The sequence below is a fragment of the Parasteatoda tepidariorum genome, chromosome 2 (assembly GCF_982258835.1).
Source record: "Parasteatoda tepidariorum strain Cologne lab strain chromosome 2, Ptep-v5.0, whole genome shotgun sequence".
NCBI classification, from domain to species: domain Eukaryota; kingdom Metazoa; phylum Arthropoda; class Arachnida; order Araneae; family Theridiidae; genus Parasteatoda; species Parasteatoda tepidariorum.
Window position 1 is genome coordinate 118,483,658 of NC_141756.1, and position 24,803 is coordinate 118,508,460.

The 24,803-nt window shown below is 31.4% G+C and overlaps 1 pseudogene across 1 annotated transcript in view; it reads right to left on the reverse strand.

The window, feature by feature from the left end:
• Positions 1-212: 212 nt before the first annotated feature.
• LOC147816112 (afadin-like) overlaps positions 213-24,803 on the reverse strand; it is a 55,237-nt pseudogene continuing 30,646 nt past the window's right edge. The window contains exons 24-29 of the transcript XR_015431770.1: positions 23,386-23,437; positions 23,239-23,316; positions 19,383-19,543; positions 16,285-16,339; positions 16,105-16,171; positions 213-10,644 (exon numbers count right to left, since the gene is read on the reverse strand). The product of XR_015431770.1 is annotated as an afadin-like (transcript). The remainder of the gene's footprint in view (positions 10,645-16,104; positions 16,172-16,284; positions 16,340-19,382; positions 19,544-23,238; positions 23,317-23,385; positions 23,438-24,803) is intronic.

Sequence of the window (24,803 nt, forward strand, 5' to 3'; positions counted from 1 at the left end):
ATATATGAAAATTTACCATTATGATATAAACAGTTAAAAAAGTTGACAAATCGGATATATATATATACACCGTTTACTCATCACCATAAAATTTTTTTTCCATAAAATGAGTCGTAAAACCATGAATCCTGTGGGTATGATTATATGCCTGAACCAGGTATATAATTAGTGAAAATACCACACTAAGAGATTTTTAAATAAAACATTACTAATTATAGAAAATATAAGTCCTTCATTTATTCATATCAAACATTTTGAAATCCACAGAAAATGGGACAGACAAAAATCAGGACGAAAAAGGAAATTAAAGAAAAACAAAGGCAAAATATTTTTGTTTGATTTTTTGGAGCAGGGAAAAGATTTTCTTTTTTTTTACAAAAGTTTGTAGTTTGTTTTTCTACAAAAATGTGTACGATGCAGATTAATCGCTTTAATAACTTTTAATCAAATACTGGAGAAGTTATATTCCCTTCATCAATTACCCTATGGCCATTTTTTACTTTCATGATTTGTATAACCTATGCAATTTGTATAACCTTAATCTAAATAAAACAATCACTGGGGTACCTCGGGATTGTGACACCCGTGTTTACTCACAAATCAATTACTCACAAGTAAACCCCCTGAGGAATTATTTAGGTCATAATTAACTACTTCTGACTGACCTTGGAGCAGGGAAAAGATTTTCTTTTTTTTACAAAAGTTTGTAGTTTGTTTTTCTACAAAAATGTGTACAATGCAGATTAATCGCTTTAATAACTTTTAATCAAATACTGGAGAAGTTATATTCCCTTCATCAATTACCCTATGGCCATTTTTTACTTTCATGATTTGTATAACCTATGCAATTTGTATAACCTTAATCTAAATAAAACAATCACTGGGGTACCTCGGGATTGTGACACCCGTGTTTACTCACAAGTAAACCCCCTGAGGAATTATTTAGGTCATAATTAACTACTTCTGACTGACCTCATATCATAGAAATAAATACTTCGACCAACGAGACGTCCCGGAGAACTTTGACCTTACTGGTTCGCTCTCTGTATTTATATTATCTAATGACCACATAAGTACAAGTAATATCTGTTTGCTTTGAAATTTCAAAACATTTAATGGCAGAAAATACGAGTTTAATTGTTTAGCTCATTGTTTTAAAAACATTACGACAAAAGCTGAAAAGTGGCAGCAGGGAAAAGATTTTTCTTTTTTGACAAAAGTTTGTAGCTTGTTTTCTTTTAAAAATGTGTACGATACAGATTAATACGCTTTAATAATCTATACCCCTTTTGGGATAATTTTCATAAACTTAATAACATGCTTCGTTTCTGTCCTTCTTAAGATTTGACTGCACAGATTTGCGTAAAGCACATGCACTTGACAAAATTCTATATCAAAGTAAGGCATTCATATAAATGCCCCAGAAATATTAGACTTTCGGAAAAATGTATAAAGGTCCATAAATGTTTTGTCCCTGATGAACACTTAAAAATGAACCTAATAAGAAAAGGTTCTAAGGAATTTACTGCCAATAAAGATAACTCAAAAGCTTTTTGCGATCACTAGATAAAATGAAGCAATTTGAGGTCTACTATTAATTTTTTTTTTAAAACTTTAATATCCACTCCAGGGTATCACATTTTTATTAACTTTTTCCAGAATGGAAATATGTCCCAGGTATAAGCATTTTATTTTTCGCTGATGACCATGTAATACAACTGTTCACCCTTAGAACAAATACTTCAACTTCATTATGGAAATAAAAGATTTAAATACTGTTTACTTGGTCATTCATTTAGAGACAAAATTGCTAACTGCAGCAAAATTGCTTCTCTTTGATAATGTTTCTAATATTGTAAGGCAGTTTGTAATTATTAAGGTTAGTAGAGATGAGTTCACTTCGTGTGTTTGGGTTATGGCATGGTTATTTATAAAGAAGTTTATATCTTCATTTGAGCTGAGTGCCAAATCATCATTAGTATCGGTGAGAAGGAGACTCCAGTATGTCTTGTTGTTTTCTTGTCCAGTAGTGCAATAAAAATTAAATTTGTCCAAAAGTATCTAAAACAGCTTCGGCCACATCAATAATCTCTGAGTATGTCTAGTTAAATTGATCATTATCTTGCTTCTTGAGGTTAGCATGTAATCCAGACTGGGAAGTTATCACTGCTTTGTTCATAGAGGGTATCGATGGGAAATGGTGAGTCTAAGTTGGTTAGCATAACGTCTAAAACATTGGGTGTATGTCAGCCTTAGTGATAAAGGTATGTAGATTTCTCAGGGGCGTAAACAGTAATGCCGAATTCTTTGATAAATTGATGTAGTTGTCTTCTGAGTTTGTTTTTTCTACATCCCCAGATATCATTTTTTGCACTGATGTCTTCGAATGCTTATCGTCTGAAGGTTGGGTGGAAATAATTTCTTGAAAAAAATCAGTAAAATTCATTTGAAGGGGGAATATAAAAGCAGGAGATTTTAATAATTCTGCTGTTGATTTGCAGTAAGATAGATGTTTCTGCAAAGTTGTTGTCAGTTCTCAGGTTATAAATGGAAATTTTTGGTGAATAAATATCGCGCACCAGCCACCTTTACAGATAATGCGATCACACTAAAAAGTGTTATAGTTTGGCACTTTCTGTCTATGACTAGACTTTGTGTCTCTGCGACAGCAATAATGTCTGGGTTGAAATTCGCTATGAAGTCTAAAAATTCAACGACTTTGGTTAAGAGGTTGTTGATGTTCCACAGGGCTATTTTTAGTGGGGTGGAGGAAAGTTTTCAACACATGGCTATTGTCTGAGGCTCCTTGGTTTAAGTTAGTCTGTGAATTATTTAAAAGGTGTTGTTGAAAAATGGGCATGCATTTTGCGAGGTTGGTACTGGCTTCCACTGCTTGTTGTAATAGTACTTCAGGATTCCTCATTAGAGGCTGTCGTATGTTATTACTTTGAACTGCATTAGCTTAGCTGAATCCTGTGCGTGCAGTTATTTTGTTGAATCTGCTTCTGTTATCAAAAGATCTTTTGTTATCATTTTTAAAGTGGATTTTCTCTATGAAACTCTCATACTTTGGGAATTTGCTATAGCTAGCCAAAAGTGCCCCACCCCAATGACAGCATTTTGTGCTTTCTTCTATAGCTTTTCTGCAGTCAATGGTTTTGTTGTCCCTATCACATTTATCACAATGGGGCGGGTGGTGGTTACATAGTCGTTAGACCATGGATAAAATTCTGACAGCGATGACACTGTGAGAGGCCATCAGATTTTCGATATTCTTCTATTTTAACTGCCATTCTAAACAAAAATTTGAGGCATAGGAATTTTTTTCCCTTGGTTTCTCCCATACTTTTGCGTAACGTTAATCACTGATTGATTTTGTGATAATTCATTTTCCACTTATTCAGCATTGCATTCCTTCAGGATTTGTTTAATGACGACACTAAAGGTTCCCTCTTCCGGTAAACTATAGGTGTGGCGGTATACATTGTTTTCTTTTAATAGGGTTATGATACGACACCTATCTTCATTTTATGGGTCATAATTGTGCGTAATCATTAATTTCTTTCTCCTCAAGTTTACTAAATTCCCTCCAATTGAAATTATTATTTCTGATTACAATATGGGGTATTTTAGAGACTTTATTTTAAGACGTAAATCAGTCTTCTTTTATCAGATCTAAACTTAAAATGGTCATGCTGCTAGTGGTGTAATCAGTCACTCCTTATTTTAATATCTCTGAAAGCTTACATCCAAACTGCTCAGTATTCTTGCTTTTTATGAACTAATTCTTCAAATTCCACAAAAATACTTCTAATGATTATTTTTCAGTGTCGCTCTCGGTACAATAGGTAGTCATTAAATAGCAAAGTCATTAATATTGTTCTCATTCGCAAATCACAAAATTTCTTGTAATCAAAACTTCACTCCTAAATGTGGTGGGAGGCTTAGGCTTAGATGTAGTACGAAGTTTCTGCCCGCTGAGCGGGCACTCCACTTCTTCGTCTGTGTTGATGCCCGTGGGCGACTAGAGTACTGTGTTTAGCAATAAATACAAGAGAAATAGCAGAAGCACTGGTTGACATAAGTTTATACTTGTTGTCGTGCTTATAAAAGGACAAGTTAGGTATAAAACTAGGGGTGGATACTCCCGAGTCGGCGATCACATGAAGGTCACTTCACCTCTCTGGGAGTATCCATAGTTGGATGAGGGGAGGGGAAATATTTATAGAGCCTTGAAAGAACACAATCTGACGATAGGAATGACGTTATTGGGTAATAAAGTTTCATATCTGGTATTAATTCTTTATTCAGTATTTCATTGAAGCCTGCTGGATCAGGATTTTTTGCTTTACTGAAGAATGAGATATTTAGCTTACTGATAAATTCATTGACAGTGCTGATGTTAAGGTCGTTTCTGATGGCACTGTTTGGGAGGTAATATGAGGCACCAGTACTTCGTCTTAGAAATTTATTTTGAGCAACTTCTAGTTTCTTTAGTTGGGTTTGTTTAATGCATCCCCAGGCGGGGCATGCATAGGTTAAGATTGGTCTTATACGCATAGTGTATAGTGTTTTCTTAATGTTTAAGGGAAGTGGTGAGCAGGAGTTTATTAAAGGTCGGAAGCAGCTGTAAGGGGCATGAGCCTTGTTGATAACTTTTTTGATTTGAAGCATATGAAGCATGACAGAAATGCATAATATTAAATGTAATAAACTTATATAATTCTTTATGAATGCTTCTCGTCCTTTCCCAAACTACTCCTAGCATGAACCTAAGATATTTCAGTGGCGACGAGGATGGCATTTAGGAGTTAGTTATCGAACGAAGTGAGTTAGGCCTAATTCGGCGCTGACTACTCGTGTGCACTATGGCACATTTCGGAGCGTTAGGTGAGTTCGAAGCTGGTAAAGAATCTTTTTGTGAGTATTCAGAAAGACTTATACAGTATTTCATTGCTAATGAAGTGAACAATGATGAGCGCAAGAGAGCAATTTTCCTCTCTGTAGTGGGAAGCGTACAGTTTGCTAAAAAACCTGCTGGCACCTGAATTACCTACTAGCAAATCGTTAGACTAAATCTTGAAAGTGTTGCAAGAACATTTTGAACCGCCGCCATCCGAAATTGTGCAACGATTTGGCTTCAACTGCAGGGTAAGGAAGCCTGGGGAATCGGTTGCAATTTTTGTGGCGGATCTTCGAAGTTTGGCGAGATATTGCAATTTTGGCGCCACGTTGTCTCAGATGTTATGAGACAGACTGATCTGCGGAATTGGAGATGTGGCTACTCAAAAGAAGCTGTTGTCAGAAAGGGATCTAACCTTTGAAAGGGCTGCAGAAGTAGCATTATCGATGGAAGCTGCAGCAAGAAATGCTTCTGATCTACATAGTGATAAAACATTACCGACAGACGTGCTGTTATTGAAGCATTCGAAGAAACAGGAAAGTGCTGGTTTTTCTTCATTAACATGTTACTCTTATGGAGAAAAAGGCCATAAATCTCCAAATTGCAAATTTAGTAAGAGTAAGTGCCACTCGTGTAGTAAGACTGGGCATATAGCCAAGATGTGTCAGGCAGTAAAAAAGGCACCTGCAAGAAAGAAAAGAGGTAAAGGTTCCGGCAGTAAAGTGCATCAGGTGGTACCTGAATCTGCTGCGTGTGATACGTATGACGTATTTACATTAAGTACCTTGCACGATACTCCTCCACCCTGTAAGGTGCGTGTGGAAATAGAAAGTGTGCCATTGAACATGGAAGTGGACACTGGTGCTCCTTTTTCCATCATGCCTTTTTCTTTTTATGCAGAAAAGAGCGAAGTTTTACCTCCGTTGCAGAAGACGAACGTTAAACTAAGATCGTTCACCAAACACAGCTTAAAAATTTCTGGCATCATGGATGTTAATGTCACGTACAAAACAAAGTGTGTAAAGCTACCTATATTGGTTGTTGATCAATGTTCTGTTACATTGATGGGCAGGGACTGGATTGGTAAACTTGGTGTTCTAAATGACATCAAACAGTCAATGTCTACAAATTTAATCCATTCTACTCAGTCTGACATGACTCTGCAGGCTATTTTGAATGAGCATAAAGAACTGTTTTCTGATGGTTTAGGAAAGTTGAAAGGGGTGAAGGTTCATTTGAACAGGAAAGAGTCTGTTCAGCCGAAATTTTATAAAGCTCGCCCTGTACCTTATGCTTACAAGAAAAAGATTGAGGACGAGATTGACCGATTGTTGCAGCTAGGTGTACTCGAGTCAGTATCATCTTCGAATTGGGCTACACCCGTGGTTCCAGTTCTGAAAGCTAATGGGAAAATTCGTCTCTGTGGTGACTTCAAGCTGACAGTAAACATTGCGACAGATCTTGAGCAATATCCATTGCCGAATATCGAGGATTTATTTGCTAGCCTTTCGGTGGGAGTGATATTTTCAAAAATTGACTTATCTGAGGCATACTGCCAATTGGAACTGGATGAGCCATCTAAAGAGTTGTTGGTGATTAATACTCATCAGGGATTGTTTAGATATGCCCGTTTGGCATTTGGTGTGGCCTCAGCTCCTGCAGTATTCCAAAGAGAGATGGACAAGTTGCTTCAAGGTCTTAAAAATACTCGATGCTACCTAGATGACCTACTTGTAACAGGAGACTCTGAGGAGGAGCACCTGCAGAATTTGAAGAATGTCCTCTCTACTTTGCAAGAGGCTGGTATTAAGCTTCATCCATTCAAGTGCTCGTTTATGCAGTCCTCAGTTGAATATTTGGGCCATCGTATTGACAAGGATGGTTTGCATCCAGTGCAGACCAAAATAGATGCTATAAAGAATGCTCCAGAGCTTACAAATGTAGATGAGTTAAGATCTTTTATAGGTCTTCTCACATACTATGCTAAATTTCTACCAAATATGTCATCAATGTTGGCACAGTTGTATAGACTATTGAATAAGAATCAACCATGGCAATGGACTGAACTAGAAAAAGAAGCTTTCTGCAAAGCAAAACAGAAACTGACAGCTTCATCATTGTTAGTCCATTTTGACGAAGGCAAGGAGTTGCATTTGGAATGTGATGCTAGTCCATATGGGGTAGGAGCAGTCTTGTCACATCCATCAGATGCAGGTGATCGCCCCATAGCTTTTGCTTCTCGCTCGCTCACCAAAGCAGAGCGAAATTACAGTCAAATTGAAAGAGAAGCTTTAGCTTTAATTTTTGGTGTCACTCGTTACCGAAAATACTTATTGGGGAAACCTTTCACATTAGTAACAGATCACCAGCCTTTAGTCAGTTTGTTTTCTGAGAGTAAGCCTGTTCCAACTATGGCAGCTTCTCGTATACAAAGATGGGCTCTTATTTTATCGGCATACTCATATCATATTGTGTACCGTAAGGGTAGTTCCCATGGTAATGATGATGCCTGCAGCAGACTGCCCTTACACACTACTTGTACAGATCTGCCCAAGCCAGCAGATATTGTCTTATTATTGGAAGCCATAGACGAGAGTCCAATTACCAGATATCGCTGCCAAAGAGAATTGCAATCAGATCATGTTTTGGTGCAAGTGAAAAGGTATATACTTCAAGGTTGGCCTAAGACTGTTACTGAAGAAATACGGCCTTTCTGGCTGTGTCGTGCAGAACTGTCTGTGGAAGATGGTCTAATTTTTCGTGGTGGTAGGATTTTTGTGCCTCAAAAATTCAGAAGGTATGTTCTCTCTGAGCTTCATGGAAGTCATCAAGGTATATGTGCTGTAAAGGCTCTGGCTCGACAGTCTGTTTGGTGGCCAAACATGGATAAAGACATCCAAGAACTGGTGAAATCCTGTCTTCTCTGCCAAGTTGAAGCTGCAGTACCTCCATCTACTGTGGCCCCCTGGCCTTTTACAAATGATCCCTGGAGCAGGATACATATTGACCATGCAGGACCATTTGAAAATCGCTTGATCCTTTTAGTTGTTGATGCTGCCACCAAGTGGTTGGAAGCTATTCCTGTTGCTTTGACATCTTCAACTACAACTATTGTTGCGTTACGTTCAATCTTTGCGAGATTTGGACTTCCGAGAACAATGGTAAGTGATAATGGAACTTCATTTACCAGTGATGAATTTTCTGGTTTCCTTTGTAAGAATGGCATAACCCATGTGCGAACAGCACCTTACCACCCGCAGTCGAATGGAATAGCGGAACGAGCTGTTCGTTCCATGAAAGATGCAATGAGGAAGAATAAAAGTGGTTCCTTTCAAGAGAGACTAGATAAATTTCTTTTTTACTATCGTCTCACGCCAAATTCGGTGACTGGAGTAGCACCTTCCGTGGCCATGTTCAATCGTCCAATGAGGAGCCGTTTAGATTTGCTAAAACCAGAGAGTGATTCTCGGGTAGATTATGATCCCAAGTTTCGATCCCAAGTATAGTTAATTGCTGTTTATTGTAATACGTATGCTTAACTGTGAACTCTTGTTAGCAATTGAATTGTGAATAATTTCATTTTTTTTAAGAAGAGAGGGATTGTTATATACTGCAACTTCCACTTGTAAATGTTTTGCAATAGTTATGTATGCCAACTGGCAACAGCCCAGAACATCAATGCGTGTAGCTTGCCGGTTGTTGACAGCACAGCCGACAGAAATGCATAATGTTAAATGTAATAAAAAACTTATATAATTCTTTATGAATGCTTCTCGTCCTTTCCCAAACTACTCCTAGCATGAACCTAAGATATTTCAGATTCCATCACTAATGCAGTCAATGAGGCATATCAACTGTTTGGTAGTAGAGAGCTGCTTCCTGAAACCAAACTGTTCTTTAGGGAGGAAGGTCAAGAGTGGTTCTAGCCTGGATAGGATTATTCTATCAAGCATTTTCCCCAGGGTTGGGAGAAGGCTTATAGGCCTGTAATTCTCCGGATGTCTAGAGTCTTTTCCAGGCTTTGGGAATATTATAACTACATTCTTTCAACTATTAGGGAAGTAGTTCAAATTGAGGCAGGCATTATAGATGTTAATAATGTCTCTAATTTTGTTGAGGGGTAGTTGCTTGATCATTCTGTTATTTATATTATCTTCGCCTGGCGCTTCTTGAATTGGCGCTTAAGCTTCTTGATAATGTTGGTAACCTCATCTTGGTTAACATTAGTGATTGGGTTGTTGCTATTATTATTGGTAAAGTAATTGTTATAATTAGTAATAACTTGTTCCTCTGTATTGTCATTGCTAGGAAAAGTATTTAAAGAAAATTGTTTTTCTATGGTGTCTGCGAAGATGCTCACCTTGTCGTTATCACTATATATATTCTTGTTGTTGTGGATAATTGGTTTATTTATGACTTTGGTCGTCTTAAGTGCTTTAGTCATTCTCCAAATGGATTGGTCATTGATATTAAGGCTAGCAACTTTGTCTGACCAAGTCTCATTTCGGTGATTTGTGCATAGTTTTTTAATTTCCTTAGTGAGCTTATTTAACTCACTCTTATCAGCTGGATTTCTATATTTCTGCCATTGCTTATGCACATAGTTTTTATAGTATATTTTCTCTTTAATATCACGGGGCAGCTTTTGGTGATTATTAGAGTTGCTAGTAATGGTAGTAGCTTCATTTAAGGCATCTTGTATAGCTTTAGTAATCTTAGTAATATTGTTCTCAATGTCAATATTGCTGACTGGTTGTGGGTATTCATTTTGAGTAACAAGAATATTATGGAACAAATTCCAGTCTATTTTCTTAGTAATGCTGTTGGTTTCTATTAGATGTGAGCCAATGGTAGCAATCACTGGAATGTGGTCGCTTGATAATGCTGTAATAGTATAGCAGCTGAGGTTAATGTTTAATAAAGTCCTTATTAGTTTGTAAAGTAATATGGACGTCTCTTCGAAGCCATTATCGGCAGTGTTGCAATAGAGCGTGGTTTTTAGACTTCTTTTAGTAAATATGGCAGTGCCGCCTCCCCGGCAGATGGTTCTGTCTGTTTTGTAGGTATTATAATTAACAATATTAAAGTTATTGCCTGCATTGGCGTGAGTTTCTGTCACTAGAGCAATGTCTATATCATGGTCATGTAGGAAGTTAATGAATTCAGTTAATTTAGTGGAGAGATTAGCTGCGTTCCACGGCATGATTTGGATTGGTTTCCATCTTATGGCTGTATTATTCATAATTGTATTTGTTGTTTTCCTCATTTAATGTATCAACAGCTTCGTTTAGGGCAGGAAGCCTCTTTGCTGCATGTACAATGGCTACGAGACCTCCAAGGTCTTTGAATACTTTTTTTAGCTTCGTTAACCATGCTTTTTAAATCTTCCATTTCTGACTTTCTTACTGCGTCAGCATAAGATTTGTTATGGAACACTTTATCTGTTCTTTTTGGTTCTTGCCTTTTAACCACAGGGAATTTAGCGCAACATCTATAGCTTGCGGGATGTTTTTCCCCGCAATTGACACATTTTGGGTCTTTTTTTTCTTGTTACAAGCACTGGTTGGATCATTCTCTCCGCATTTAACGCATCTTGGAAGAAGATGGCATGCTGAGGGTGAATAGAAGAAATTCTGGTAATTGTGACACTGCGCCTGATCTGTTTCTGTAATTCTCGACTTTTACTCTAATTCTATCTATGTGGATGACTTTATAATGTCCGTTGACCTCCATGTTTACATCTGTTAACAGAGAAATATTTTATTTTAGTTTCTTTTTATTAAATAATTAAAAAACTTTCTCCTAATTAAAACTAAAATTTATTAATTAAATTCAATTAATGAATTAATATTTGAAAAAACTGTATTCACATTAAGTATCATCCACTATAAGTTCAAAAAAATGTATTTGAACATGAATGGAGGAATTAAAAGTATTTTATTAACAATTAAAAATTTGAACACGATATAGAGAGAGTGTGAACTAATAGTAGGAATTGAAAGAAGAAAAAAAAGGTGTGTGTGCTATCCGACAACTATAAAAGTATAAATCGGGTGATCTGGATGGCATGCGCTACCACGTAATGTTCTTTACTGAATTTAACTGACACAGCGAATAAAAAATAATGAAATTTTAAATGTGCACAATAAACTATTTTTTTGTTCAAAGAGAGCTATAAGTTAGAAATTATCACTAATGTTATTTTTAAAATATGTGGAAAACTGAATCGCTTATAGTCAAATTTAAAACAATGACTAAAGCTAAACCAATCATGAAATTCCATTTCGTTTTTTGCTCATCCCTATTTAATGAATGAATTAATATTTGAAAAAACTTATCTTAACAACAAGTGTTATCCACTACAAGTTCAAAAAAATGAATTTGAACTTGAGTTGATGAATAAGAAGTATTTTATTAACGATTGAAAATGTGAACAAGATATAGAGAGAGTGGGAACTAATAGTAGGAATTAAAAAATTTAAAGGTAAAGAGAGGTTTTTAAACTAAGAGCACACTTGCAAACAATTTCTACTATTTTTTTAAACTAATATAACTTTATTGGGAACAAAAACAAGCACATAAACAAATACAAAGAACATATATTCATCGTCAAGAGGAAAATCTTGTCCAGGCGACAAAGAAAAGTAATACAGTAAATTTAAAAAAAAAAGGGGGAGGAGGATATTACAATCACGAATTATTTTGCTCATCATAAGACATCAAATATTGTTGAACACTGTAATAATGAAAAAAAAATTTAAATACATGAAACTATATAAAAAAAAATAACAAAGGTAACATAAGAAATTCATTTGGACTTGCACAAGACTGGTATAAATAATCAAATGCTTCCTTTAAAGTGAAAAATAGAGGCCTAAATCGTCAATGTTCATCATAAATTGAAATAAAGCACGCTTAAAGGAATAATATATTTGGATGTTTTGCAACTGGAATGGTAATTTATTATATAACTTGGGTGCAAAGTAAAAAAACTGTTTTTGTGAAACTTCTTTTATAAAGTGGGGAATCTCATATTTCAGTTGGTCTCCTTTCAGACACATTAGTTTCTAATTTGCATATTAATTTATTGTTGTGTAAATAAAGTAAAATACGAAATGATACATTATGGCGAAATGGTAATAGGTTAATTCTTGTATATATATTGGTAGTAGTTATACTTGAATTATTTATATTTAGAGAATTAATATTCTTGAAGCATTTATTCTGAACTGAGATTAAAGGAAGTAAATTAGTTTTATATTCACCGCCATATATTATTGCACCATAATTAATTAAAGAATAAAACCAGGAGTAATAGAGTGTTTTCACAAAATTAAAATGAATTTTATTCTTAAGATGATAAAATTTAACTAAAATAAAACGCAATTTTTTTAACTAAATTGTTAATATGTGTTTTCTATTTCAAATTAGAATCGATATATAGTGCTAAATATTTGATATTATTTACAGATTGTAGAATATAGCATTAACAATTTTCATTAGTACTTTTACAGGAGAAAGAGAGTGAAATTTTAAATTTAAGTTAAATTCTAATTTTCTTAAACAGAAATAAATATATTTAGTTCTATTTAGATTTAAATTCAAGTCATTTACTGTAAACCATTTTGAAATTACGCATAAATCAGATTCAATTTGAAAAATTGATTGATTTAAATCAGTGCAAGAATACAAAATTATGGAATCATCAGCATATGTTATTATCTTCCCAAAAAGTTTGAGTTGACAAAAGTCATTGATGAATATAATAAACAATAAGGGTCCTAGAATAGATCCTTGAGGAACACCACGGTTTGAAAAAATATAATTACTAAAATTACTTCGGATTTTAACTCTATGTTCTCTGTTTGAAAGATATGAAATAAATAGATAATCCTCTGAAACCAGCAAATTCTAATTTTTTGATTAAAAGATTGTGATTCACATTATCGAAGGCTTTTGATATATCAAGAAATATAGCTACTGTTATCTTATTTTCAGCAATACTATTATGAATAAATTTTGAAAATTCCAAAAGAGCTTTTCTGTACTTTTGCCTTTAATAAATTCATGTTGATTTTCAGGGAAAAAATTTGTACGTCTTAAATAATTGTACATTTTACCAGCTAGAGCTTTTTCAATGATTTTGGAAAAAACAGGTAGTATTGAAATTGGTCTATAGTTTGATAAGCAATTTTTATCGCCGGTTTTAAAAATAGGAGTTATGGTTGCTCTTTTCAAAGAAGTTGAAAAAATGGATGACTTGATTGAGGTATTGATGAAATTAGTTGTAAAATTTGTATTATTGAGAGCAAATAGTTTAATTAATTTTACATTAATACCATCATAGTCAAAGGAGTTTTTATTAGAAAGAGAATTTATCAAGTAAAGTACATCACAATCATTCAATTCTAGGAAAACAAACGAGGTTAAACTTGTTGAAATATATATTTTAAAACTGTTTGAATTTGAGTTTGAGGTACTGTTAGCATTTGCAAATGATTTATTGAATTGATCAGAAGATTTATAGTCGTTTAAAATATCGGGTAAAGTAGGTGATTTGCTCTGATTACCAATAATACTATTTACAAGATCCCATTTTTGTTTATTTGAATCACAATTTAAAAATTTGATTTTGAAATATTCTGATTTTGCTGTTTTAATTAAGTTCTTAAGCTCAGAAACTATAGTGTTGTATGCTGTTTTGTAAATATCCCATGGATATTTTCCAGTTTTTTTGAATAGTTTTTCCGTTCTTCGATTTAAAATCAAGATATTACTAGTCATCCAGTTACTTTTGGCTCTTTTGTTTGATTTATGCGTATATTTAAAATTATTTTTTAAATTATTAAGTTTGAAAACAAAACTGCGATATTGTTGATCAAGAGAATCTTGAGGATTGTAATTAAATTTGTAATTTGACAGATAATTATAGAGCTTATTATAGTTCATTGAAATCTTATAATGCGTATATTTGCTACTTTTATCACAGAATAGCAGAAAATACTTAATAGAATATCATGGGAGAAAAAAAACCGTTTTTTATTGTATGAAAGCCATGTTAAAAAACATACAACAATCTATGATAATAAAAATATACATCTTTATTAGTTGTTTTTTCATGTAATATAAGAGTTTATGATAGTGGATTCAAATACCAATCAACAGATGACAGGTTAGTATGTTGCTAACTTTTGAGTGTGATAGAATGGCTTTATTAAAACACTGGTGATTGTGAGCTCAACTCAAAAATCCTGAAAATTTCTTGAGTGAAATCATTAATTTCAAAAAATTAATGTCTTTATAAATTCAAATTTTTGATATTTTCCAAACATGAAATTCTAAATAAATTATATGCAGCATAATTTAAATGAATGAATGTATAACTTTACCTTTATCTCTAATCACATTTATTATTATACCAGAAAAAATATTTACTAAATGAAAGAGCTGTCAAGTATAAATAATTCTAGTTCTAATATTTCCAAGTAAAATATACAAGAAGTTTTATACATAAATGTGATCGATGGTTTCTTGAAACTTCTGGACCTCGGGTTTCTGGATCGCGGTTAGCAAAAAATCCGGATTTCTTCAGGAGCATAATCATCTCCGCTAAAAGCTTTAACAAATCTTAAATGGGTGGTTCGAGATACTCAACAGTGGATTTTACCGCCTTGTCGGGTACCAAATTATTTTTAATAATTGTACCATTATTTGTTTATTCACTACACTGAGTTTTTCTGTGACTCTGTTATGTTAAGAAACCAATAAATAACAGTTGCTAAATTTTTTTTTCTTCATGAGTTTGTCTTATTTTAATTGTACAATAGGTTTAATATGGATTACTGCAAAAGTTTATTTGAATTTAAAATCTTCACAGCAGATCATTGATTCTTTGAAAAACATAAAACAGGGTGCATAACCAAATTTCTCAACAAAAAATAAGAACCTTTTAAGTACTTTTTAAGCACTCAAAAATATTTTTAAGCACTACATGCATTAACAAAATGAAAAATAATTTTCAAAGACTTTATATGATCATGATAAAGTAACTAGAAACATAACTAATTTCACGGAATTTTCTATAATATGCAAAAACTAGAAATTTCTATTTAACCAAAAGAAATTTATAAAACCAGTGAGTTTGCAACTATGTACACTCTTACATCAAACTCTTCCTTCAATTTATAAACTGGGTCATAAACTACATAACAATGATTTTAGATTAACACCTAAACTGGATAACACAGATGCACGCATGCATGCCCTGTGTGGAGATAATTTATGGAGATTCTAAAATTTTGATTACGCCTTACTTTAATTAACACCTTAAAAGACTTTGATTCAATTTTTAACACTTAATTATTTTCAACTAGCATTTTTATAATAAATTGAGAGTTGAATAAAATTAAAGTTTCTCTTTCCTAGAAAATAAATAATTATCTCATTAAAATGTATTAAATAAAATGAAGATAATTTGTACAGAATTCTGAGAGAAGTCACAAAATTATAAATTTTTCATTTTCTTTGTGAATGATGGGCAATACGGACTACATAGTTTGCTTTAAGTTTCTGATATTAGAAAAAAATATAAGAGGATCAAATAACTTTAACAAAACTATTGAACAACAAAGTACAGTAAAACCTCGATTATCTGATCTTCAATTTTCCACTTTAACCAAACTATCGAATATTCCAAGGATTTTTTTTTTATTTTATTACTTTTTTTCATTCTCTATTTTTAAAGCCACGGAAAAAAATTCAGAACTTTATCCCCTAAACAATACGAATTGAGCAAACAGCTGGGGTAAGAAAAAATGGTAAGCGCTACTGAATATATAGAACGAGAAGATGCGACAGCAGTCATCCTGTGTTTCTCTGGAAAAAAATGGCAAAACATTGCAGCAAAAAATGCCTAAGTAAAATACAACAAGAAACAATTAAGGATTTCAAGTAAGAACTCCTAAGTAAGAATATGAATTGGATGTAGTGTATGTATAATCCTTGTATTTTAAAATAAACATTTAAACCTAAAAATATTTGTATTTTATCAGAAACATTTAAACCTAAATAAATTATTTTACCTGTAATTTTCTCTCTAACCATGTTTATTGGTTAATCTAGGTCCACATTTATTTAGATAATCGAGACTCTATTGTAATTTTAAAAAATAAGTTAACGTAACTAATAAAACTTCACACTACCATGATATATAAAGAACAGAGTTAGAAAATAAGTCATGAATGGTGGTGGCCTTTTCATTGATGTAACCTAGAAAAAAATGAAATACATTTTTACTGAAATTACTCAACATTTTCTTTCAGTTATTTTTATAATACTTTAAAATTAATTCAAAGGATAAATTAAAAAAAAATATATCTCACCCAAACAAAGAGAACGATCTCTGCTACCAACAGCACAGCAACAGAAATGTTCAACCTGTTAAAAATATATAATATAAGTTAATAATTAAGATAATATAAGAGTTAATATATAAGTTAATAATTAAGAAAAAAATCTCTCTAAAATACATTGGTTTAAAACTGTTTCTTATCATTATTGGTGCATTCTTATAAACCAGAATTATCGAATTTCTAAATTTTCAAAGATTTCTTAGGTTGTCATCAATATAAAATCGGCAACAGTTACATGAAATTTTTTTATTTATCCTTTAATTAAAGCAATATTTGTTTATCATTACACCATAATATATTTCTCAACTAAAATTGGTTTATGACTCTGATTACTATTCAAAGTTAAATCTTAAAACAAAACCGGTGTTTCTTTATTATAAAGTAATTCGACAATGTTACCTTATTTTCCAACATTTCACAATGAAAAAATTTAAAATGTTGAACATTTCCCAATTATTAAACACTAAGGACAGTGAGCAAAAAATAAGCAAAACACCCTGAATAACTTTTGATCTAATGATTAGAATTTCAAGTACTAGGACTGAATCTCAAATATGCTAATTAATTAGTGCAGAAGATATTTTAGATTGCGAAATCAGACACAAAGATGTATTTTTTCCAAATAAACAAGATGCTTAAATGGCAGATTATAATTTCTGATCCCAAAGATATACCGAGATAGCCCAACCTAGAAAATATAAATCCAATAGTTTGGTCAGGAGAATGAACCAAAGTTTGAATCCCTAAATGTTAATTTTATTTTTTGCTTATTTCAATAATACTCACACACTTTTTAAGTGTGTGAGTATAATTGAAAACATTTTGAGCACATTTATAAAATACATTTATCCAAAAAAAGATCCACACAAAAAATTGTTAATATTAATCTATTTATTATTTTTTTACTAAATAAAAATCGAAAAAACTCGGGATCGCAAGGCATACAAAGTTTTAAATCAGTTTAAAAAGTAAATTTTAAATGACAGAATACAAAATCTGAACAAAATCAGTAGAATAGTTTCTGAAATATCAAATTTTAATAAATCAATTTTTTTTAAAAAATTTCATTTTTCAGAAACTATTTGACCAATTTCATTCAAATTTTATATTATCATGTTAAATTATATTCTTTAAAAAGATGTAAAAATTTGTATACTTTGCAATTCAAGATTTTTTCTGACTAATACAAAATAAATTAAAAATATTAAATAAAAAATAATAATTATTAAACATAATTTTTTTGAGAAACTTTTTTTGGATACATTAATTTTAAAATGAGGAAAAAATTTTCAATTCGCTTGAGAAGTTTTTGAGAAATGATGAAATATGCAAAAAAAAAATATAATTAACTGCAGGGGATTTTTGGGACATTTTTCTCAGATAATCCACTAAATTTTGGGGGTCAGAAATCATAATCTGTAGATAAAAATGCATGTTTAGTTAGAGAAAGTACGTTTTTGAATCCAACTTTATAATTCAAAATATTGTTTACACTAATTAATTAGCATATTTGAGGTGATACCCTTGAACCATTAAGATTAGATTTTTAATACATGAAAATCCGATCTTTAGATCATAATTCAGAGTCTATTTTTTTGCACACTGAAGGTATTTATTTTAGAAAAAAGCTTTATGCAATACTGTCTAGTCAACAGACACCATTAAAATAATGATTTATTATTACAAGATTTTTTGCACAAATCTAAATGATTTTTTAAAAGAAAAGCATTTGCTGAGTTTTTATAATGATCAAAATTAAACAAGAATTTAACTAATAAAATGGAGGATAAAGTTTTAACGGTACTCCACCAAAATAATTTAATTAAGATTTAAATTTTATCCTATTTAAATTGAGAACTAATTCTATGCAATCAAATTTGTGTTAAGATGATAAAACACTGAGAAAACTTTCAATTGAATACTTTTAATTGTTGATAAAAACAAGTTGTTACAACAAAAAGCAAAATGATTTCTAAGAAATCAGAGATTGCTGAGCCAATGGAGTAGGAGGGGGAGCAGTTTGGTACAAAAACCATTATTCAATCTAATTTGAAAAAAAAAAATTCTTACCTTTTCATAGTCTTTGGATATTTGAGTGCAAAGTATATTAGGATTAAAATGTTAGAACAAAGAGAAAGAAAGAACAATTAAAAAAAAATTGATAAATATAAAGTTCATAAAATAGAAGTCAAACCAAAATAAACTCCTGGACAAATAACTTAGAGATTTCTCTAATAATTTTATTCCCCATTTCATTGGCAAGACACTTTTATATATCATCTCACAAAGATATTCATTTTCTGAGGCTCAAAGATTTTCATTGGTTATTGAGACATATTTAAAATTCTTCAGCATGGTTTCTATGTTTTCTGTAGGCAAATTCGCACTGAAACTTTGCCAATAACTTTTATAAGTCAGAGAATACTTAAAAAGAGAAATTAAAGAAAAAACCAGTACCCAAATTAAATTTGTCAATTTTCTGAAAAATTGTGAATCTCTTGTTTCCATTTTCAATAACAAAGGCAATAACACTACAAGAGCTACAAATAACAATAGAGCAAAAACAATACACCCACTTAAAAAAATCTAACAACCCTTTCTAGCAATAACTGCAACATCAGCAGATGGTGGCCACACTGCTTACATTGCCTTAACCACACTGTTACATGAAATAACTAGATACTTAATGATACTTAAGAGTACTTTCATAGCTACTTAATTAATGATATTTAAAATAACAAGGTTTTATACAGGGTCCATTAAAAACTTCCATGATAAATATAGAATATCATTAAATAATCATGGCTCATAATAAATTTAACATTAATTCCCTCCTTACTTAAATTTAAATTCCTGAAAACAGATATTGAGTAGAGCATTTTTAGGGTGGAGCTTGGATAAGAAAAAATGCAGGAGATTTTTCAAAATTTTAGGGAATTTTCTAAAATGTACAAAAACCAGAATTTTTATTAAACCAGTAGACCAAGAGAAACTGGCCAAATCCAGCGGAGTTGGTAGCTATGTTAGTATTATAATAAAATAAATTTTCCAAGATTAAAATAACTTACAACGCAAGTTATAGCTCTCCCATGACCTTCAAAGTCCCGGTTGGCTTTCCATCCATCTCAATCTGAGCTGTAGGCCCAGAGTTATTCATAGCATGGGCAGAAACCAGATAGCGGCCATCGGGAGTCCAGCTCAACCGTAAAACATGGCTAGTACCACCACACTGAAAAAAAATAACGCCATCTATTAATAATTACAAAAGAACTCCATCTCTTATGGACAGTGCGGGATTTTCTATTAATTATGTGATAAGGAGTGGTCAATAAATAATACCAATAGTTCACAATATGTTTGACCTTCTCTTTTATCACAAAGTGTCACACTTTCCTGTACACTTCTTAACATTTGTCACACTATATTTCATAAGTATATATTTGCAGTTCAGAAGCGAAACATATGTGACAGGAGTAAAATGAAAGGAAATTTAGTCACTAGTCCACATGACTAGAAACTAAAAGACATATGAAACCCTTACACTATTTCACTGGTCTATTTACGTAATCTATTAAACTTTTTTTTTTACAAAAAGAAGTTAATAAAATTAATTTAAATGAAAATTTACAGAGAACGTATGAACACAGTTGTGATAAAATATGCTATTTTGTTAAAAAAAAAAAGAACAAATGCAAATATTGTGAGGATAGAGATAGTGGGGTTTATATAATGGGATGTATATAATAATTTGAAAATGTTCCAAACTTTAAGGAGTTTATTTATTTATTTATTTTTTAGCATTAAAGGTGAATAAATGGATAAATTAAACTACATTATTTAAAAAAAACAAAAAACAAACAGAAATATGCATATAGAAAGAAAGATCCTGTAGATTAAGAGGACTATCTGCAACACCTGCCTTCCAAACAAATATTTGTTGAAATAACTATAAATTTTTATAACAGTCTTTTAAGTTAATTTTAAAATGATTAGTGGGAAAAAAACTCATTATTACAACATGAAAATTTCAAAATGTAGAACTATTCATTCAAAGTGTCAAAAGATTTAAATTTCTTGCTCTTACAAAAATTTTAAATAGCATTTTTTTTAACAAAAACATATTAAAAACAAATATAGTTCAAGGGTTTTTAAAAAACTTAAAGATATTCACTGTGACAAAAAAAAGAGACCACTCTGAATAACTTTTGGATAACTTTGATCGGACTTTCGCATGTTAGGACTCATTCTTAATGGTTCAAGACTATGACCTTAAATATGTTAACTATTTAGAGCAGACAATATTTTGAGTCACGAAATTAGACACAAAATGTACCTTCTCTGAATGAACATACCAGTACACTCCCTAAAAGTTTTTAGAAAGGCGGCCGCCCTGCCTGCCCATTGATCCCTATAAATACGTCCCCTTTTTCCTTTTTATAAAAATAAGCCGCCCATCCCTTAAAAACACTTGTCTATTTATTCATATGCCATTTTTAAAGAAAGTAATTAACTTTTGAAATAATAATTACACAAGAGGGAGTATATAAATACATTTTTTTATGGTTTTAATGTTTAAAATAAATAACTTTTTTCTTTTAAAAAAATGAGACTTTAAATGCTTATTTTTACATAATTTTCAGTTTAAATTAGATAAAAGTCTTTCGAGCTTTTCTTTTATCAATTAATAATAAGTTTTTTATCCATTGTTTCTAGTTTAATTTTTTGAAAAAATTTATGCCCAGAGATTATCTATTAGCATGCCTTTAATTATTTTTATAAACTATAAATTTTTCTCCTACTAATGAGAGGAATAATTTTTGGAAATATGCAAGTAAAATAATATAAGAGGGAAATTTAAAAATTATTGAAGATTAAATTCAGTTCTAACTTAATATTACACATTTTGATAAATTTTAAGAGTGTCGGATGAGTGCCCTTTTAAAATTTATAGTGCCCTTTTTGAGAGGCAAGCATGCCCTGTCTCTTTCATTCCTAGTGAGAAATCTGAACATACCTTGCCTTTTTTATGTTCAACAGATTCGGATTTCTGATCTCCCCATAGCTTGGTTAGGAAAATGATCCAAAGTTTTGACCCGTTAATGCTAGTTTTATTTTTTACGTATTACACCATATCTCAAGAGCTTTTCAAGCAAATTGCAAAACATTTGCTTATGATTATTAAATTTGTTTATCCGAAGATAATTGCATAAAATAATGCATAAAATAACAAAAAATGAATTATGCATAAAATAAATAATGCATAAAATAACTAATACATAAAATAATTTTTATTAAGATTTATTATTTTCTTTAATAGTCGAAAAATTTTTACATGTAAGGTACAGTTTTTTACGTTACTTTAAGTATGTAATTTTACATGGGAAAATACAAAATTTGAACAAAATTTGTTAAAAAGTTCCTGAGAAATGGGATTTTAAATGTACGACTTCTTTAAAATGCGTATTCTGAGGAGCTATACAACGAGTTTCGCTCAAGTTTAATATTTTGAAATGTAACCTTACATACTTTAGAATAGTGTAAAAAAATTTTATGCCACACAATTCAAAATTCGTTTGACTATTAATAAATAAAATATAACAAATATTTATTGAAATTTATTTTTTGCATAGAATTATCTTTGTATAAGCAAATATTATAATTTTGTGCAAAAGCAGAATTTTTTTTTCTACGGCCCTTTTCTGAAAAAAATTTTGCGCACCCATTGTAAAGTGTGCAAAAAAATGGACTACCCAGAATAACTTCACGTTCTGGGACTCAATCTTAATTTCTCGAGTGGGTGCCTTCAAAGGATGCTTCGAGGGATGCCTATTAATAAGTGCAGATGAAATTTTAAGTTACGAAATCGGACTCAAAAACATGCTTTCTCTGAATAAACATGCCTTATTTCGACAGTCATTTCGACAGTCATTCTTTTATTATGTCAGGAAAAAGCTCTAAAGTTTGGACCCCTGATTTATAATTTTACTTTTTGCGTATTTCGCTATACTTTGAGAACATTTTAAGCAAATTGAAAACTTTTTGCATTCAATTATAAAATTCAATTATATCATTAGTTATTTAAATAAATACTTGCGAAAAATAACTTTTAGTAAATATTTTTGTTTCATATTATTTTTTTAAGAATAATTGAAAACATTTTAAATTGTAGAGTGTAAAATTTTTTTACATCATTTTAAAGAGTATAATTTTACATGACAAAATACAAAATTTGAATGAAATCGTGGGAATAATTCTTGAGAGTTCAAATTTTAAATTTCAGATTTCTTTCAAATTCAATTTCCCAGTAGTGACTATTCGACTGATTTCTCGCAAATTTTGTATTTTGCCATGTAAAATTACGTTCTTTAAAATGATGATAAAAATTTTATACCTTACAATTCAGATTTTTTCGAAATTTTTTAAATAAAATAAAAATTAATGAATAATTATCAAAAGTTGCTTTTGTTTGCTTCTTCAGATAAACAAATTTCATAATTATGCTCAAAAAATTTTCAATTAGCTTTAAAAGTTCAAGAAATAGCGAAATATGCTATAACTAAAGATTAACATTAAGGGGTCCAAAATTTGGAGAGCTCTCCCGACCGAACTTTTGGGACCCTATTTCCCAGATTGCAGCTACCCCCTATATTTTGGGGATTAGAAATTTAAAACAATCAAAAAAATGATATGTATAGTCAGAGAAAGTACGTTTTTGTGTCTGATTTCGTAACTTAAAATATTGTCTGCACTTATTAATAGCGTATTTGAGGTCATCTTATCGAGCTATTAAAATTTAGTCCTAGAGCGTGATGATCCCACCATTAGATCAAAAGTTATTCAGCATGGTCCTTTTTCTTCCTTTGGCACACTGTACGTGTTCCAAGCAATTAGAGAAAGGATTAGAAAGCAGATAAGAATTCTTACTTCAAGGAATGGTTCAGTGATGACATCTTCTTGCTGCCAATCGTGTGTACGCCACACCCTCAATCTTTTGTCATCAGACTGCAATGGAGAAAATAATTTAGTACCTTATCTCACACAAAATATGACTTGAATACACAAAATACTTACCTGAGATCAACAGGATTCCAAGAAAGAAGACCTTTGAGAATAGCAATAATTTCTACAAAAAATGATAAATATAAGTTTCTTTCCACAGCTATCAAGAAAGAAACAAGTTTCTTCCAATCCACTTTTTCAAAAGCAAATAATGGTTATTAAAACAATCTCTTAAATAGTTTAGAATTGCAACCTAATTTAAGTAGAGCCATTTAATGTATTCTTGAATAAGTGAAAGGCAACAATGAAAAATAAATTTGATAAATTTCTTAAGATAGGGGTGCACACCAGTGTTTTCATTACAGAATAAAAATGAGAGAATTTCTCACCCTTTCTCAAAAATTGGGTGAGATCTCAAAAAGTTAAGTGAAATTTCTAAAAATTAAAAAAACACGATTAGACTTGGAAAAAAATATTTCTTTCATTATAATACATTTTTAACACCTCCTAACTTTTAAAGCATTGAATATTTTTGCTGCATCATCATATGGAAAATGTTCTATATCTACTTTTTCATCAGATTCTCTCATTAGGTTGCTCAAATGTTTATCAGTCATTTGTATATGATATTTTGTCTTAATTCGGTTTTGAGTGCTAAATGACGTTGCAACAGATGCTGAACAATTTGGAATCACTAAGTAAATTTGTAGCATTGAAAACAATTTAAATGTCTTACATGAAGAAATCTTGCCTTCGGTGAACACGTGGTTGCAGAGAAATGTGTTCCGACATTCGGGGGGGGGGGGGGCATTGTGTTCTGCTGTTCGCACCTGTTCGAAACAATACTGGTAAGTAGGGAAGCTGGATAACAAGCATCGATGTTGAAAATAATGAAAGATCAAGGAAGAGAAGTTAAACGGATTCTATTCAAAATGGCAGAAGACGAAATTTTTCCAAAATTTGCGAGATTCGCTCTCTTTGAAATTGATTAATAGAGTGTGCGATCTTCTCGCGTTAATCATTTTTTAATGCGAGAAAAGTAAAAAATAAGCGAAATTCTCGCGTTCTCGCGCTGTAGTGAAAACACCAACCTTTTTGAGTGAAGGGACACTTTCACAGCAGGTAGATTAATTAAGGGCCACATGCATATTGAATCATGTTAGCGGCAAATATAATTTTCGTATATATATTAGTGTTCTAAGCACTAAATATTTTTATCAGTAAACTTAACATATTTTCTGAAAATTAGATAATTGTAATATTTAAATTTATTTAAAACTGAAAAAAAAACTCACATTTTTTAGAAAACTTTTTTTATTTTTCACAATAACTAATTTATTATATATTGGAGGGGGATGTAAATTTTAACCAAAAAGAAGCTTACAGAATGAAAGTGCGAAAAATGTACGCATTTTATAAAGTAATATAAATTTGAATTAAATATTTTAATTAAGGAAAATTTATTATGTTTAAACAAAAGTCTCATTAAA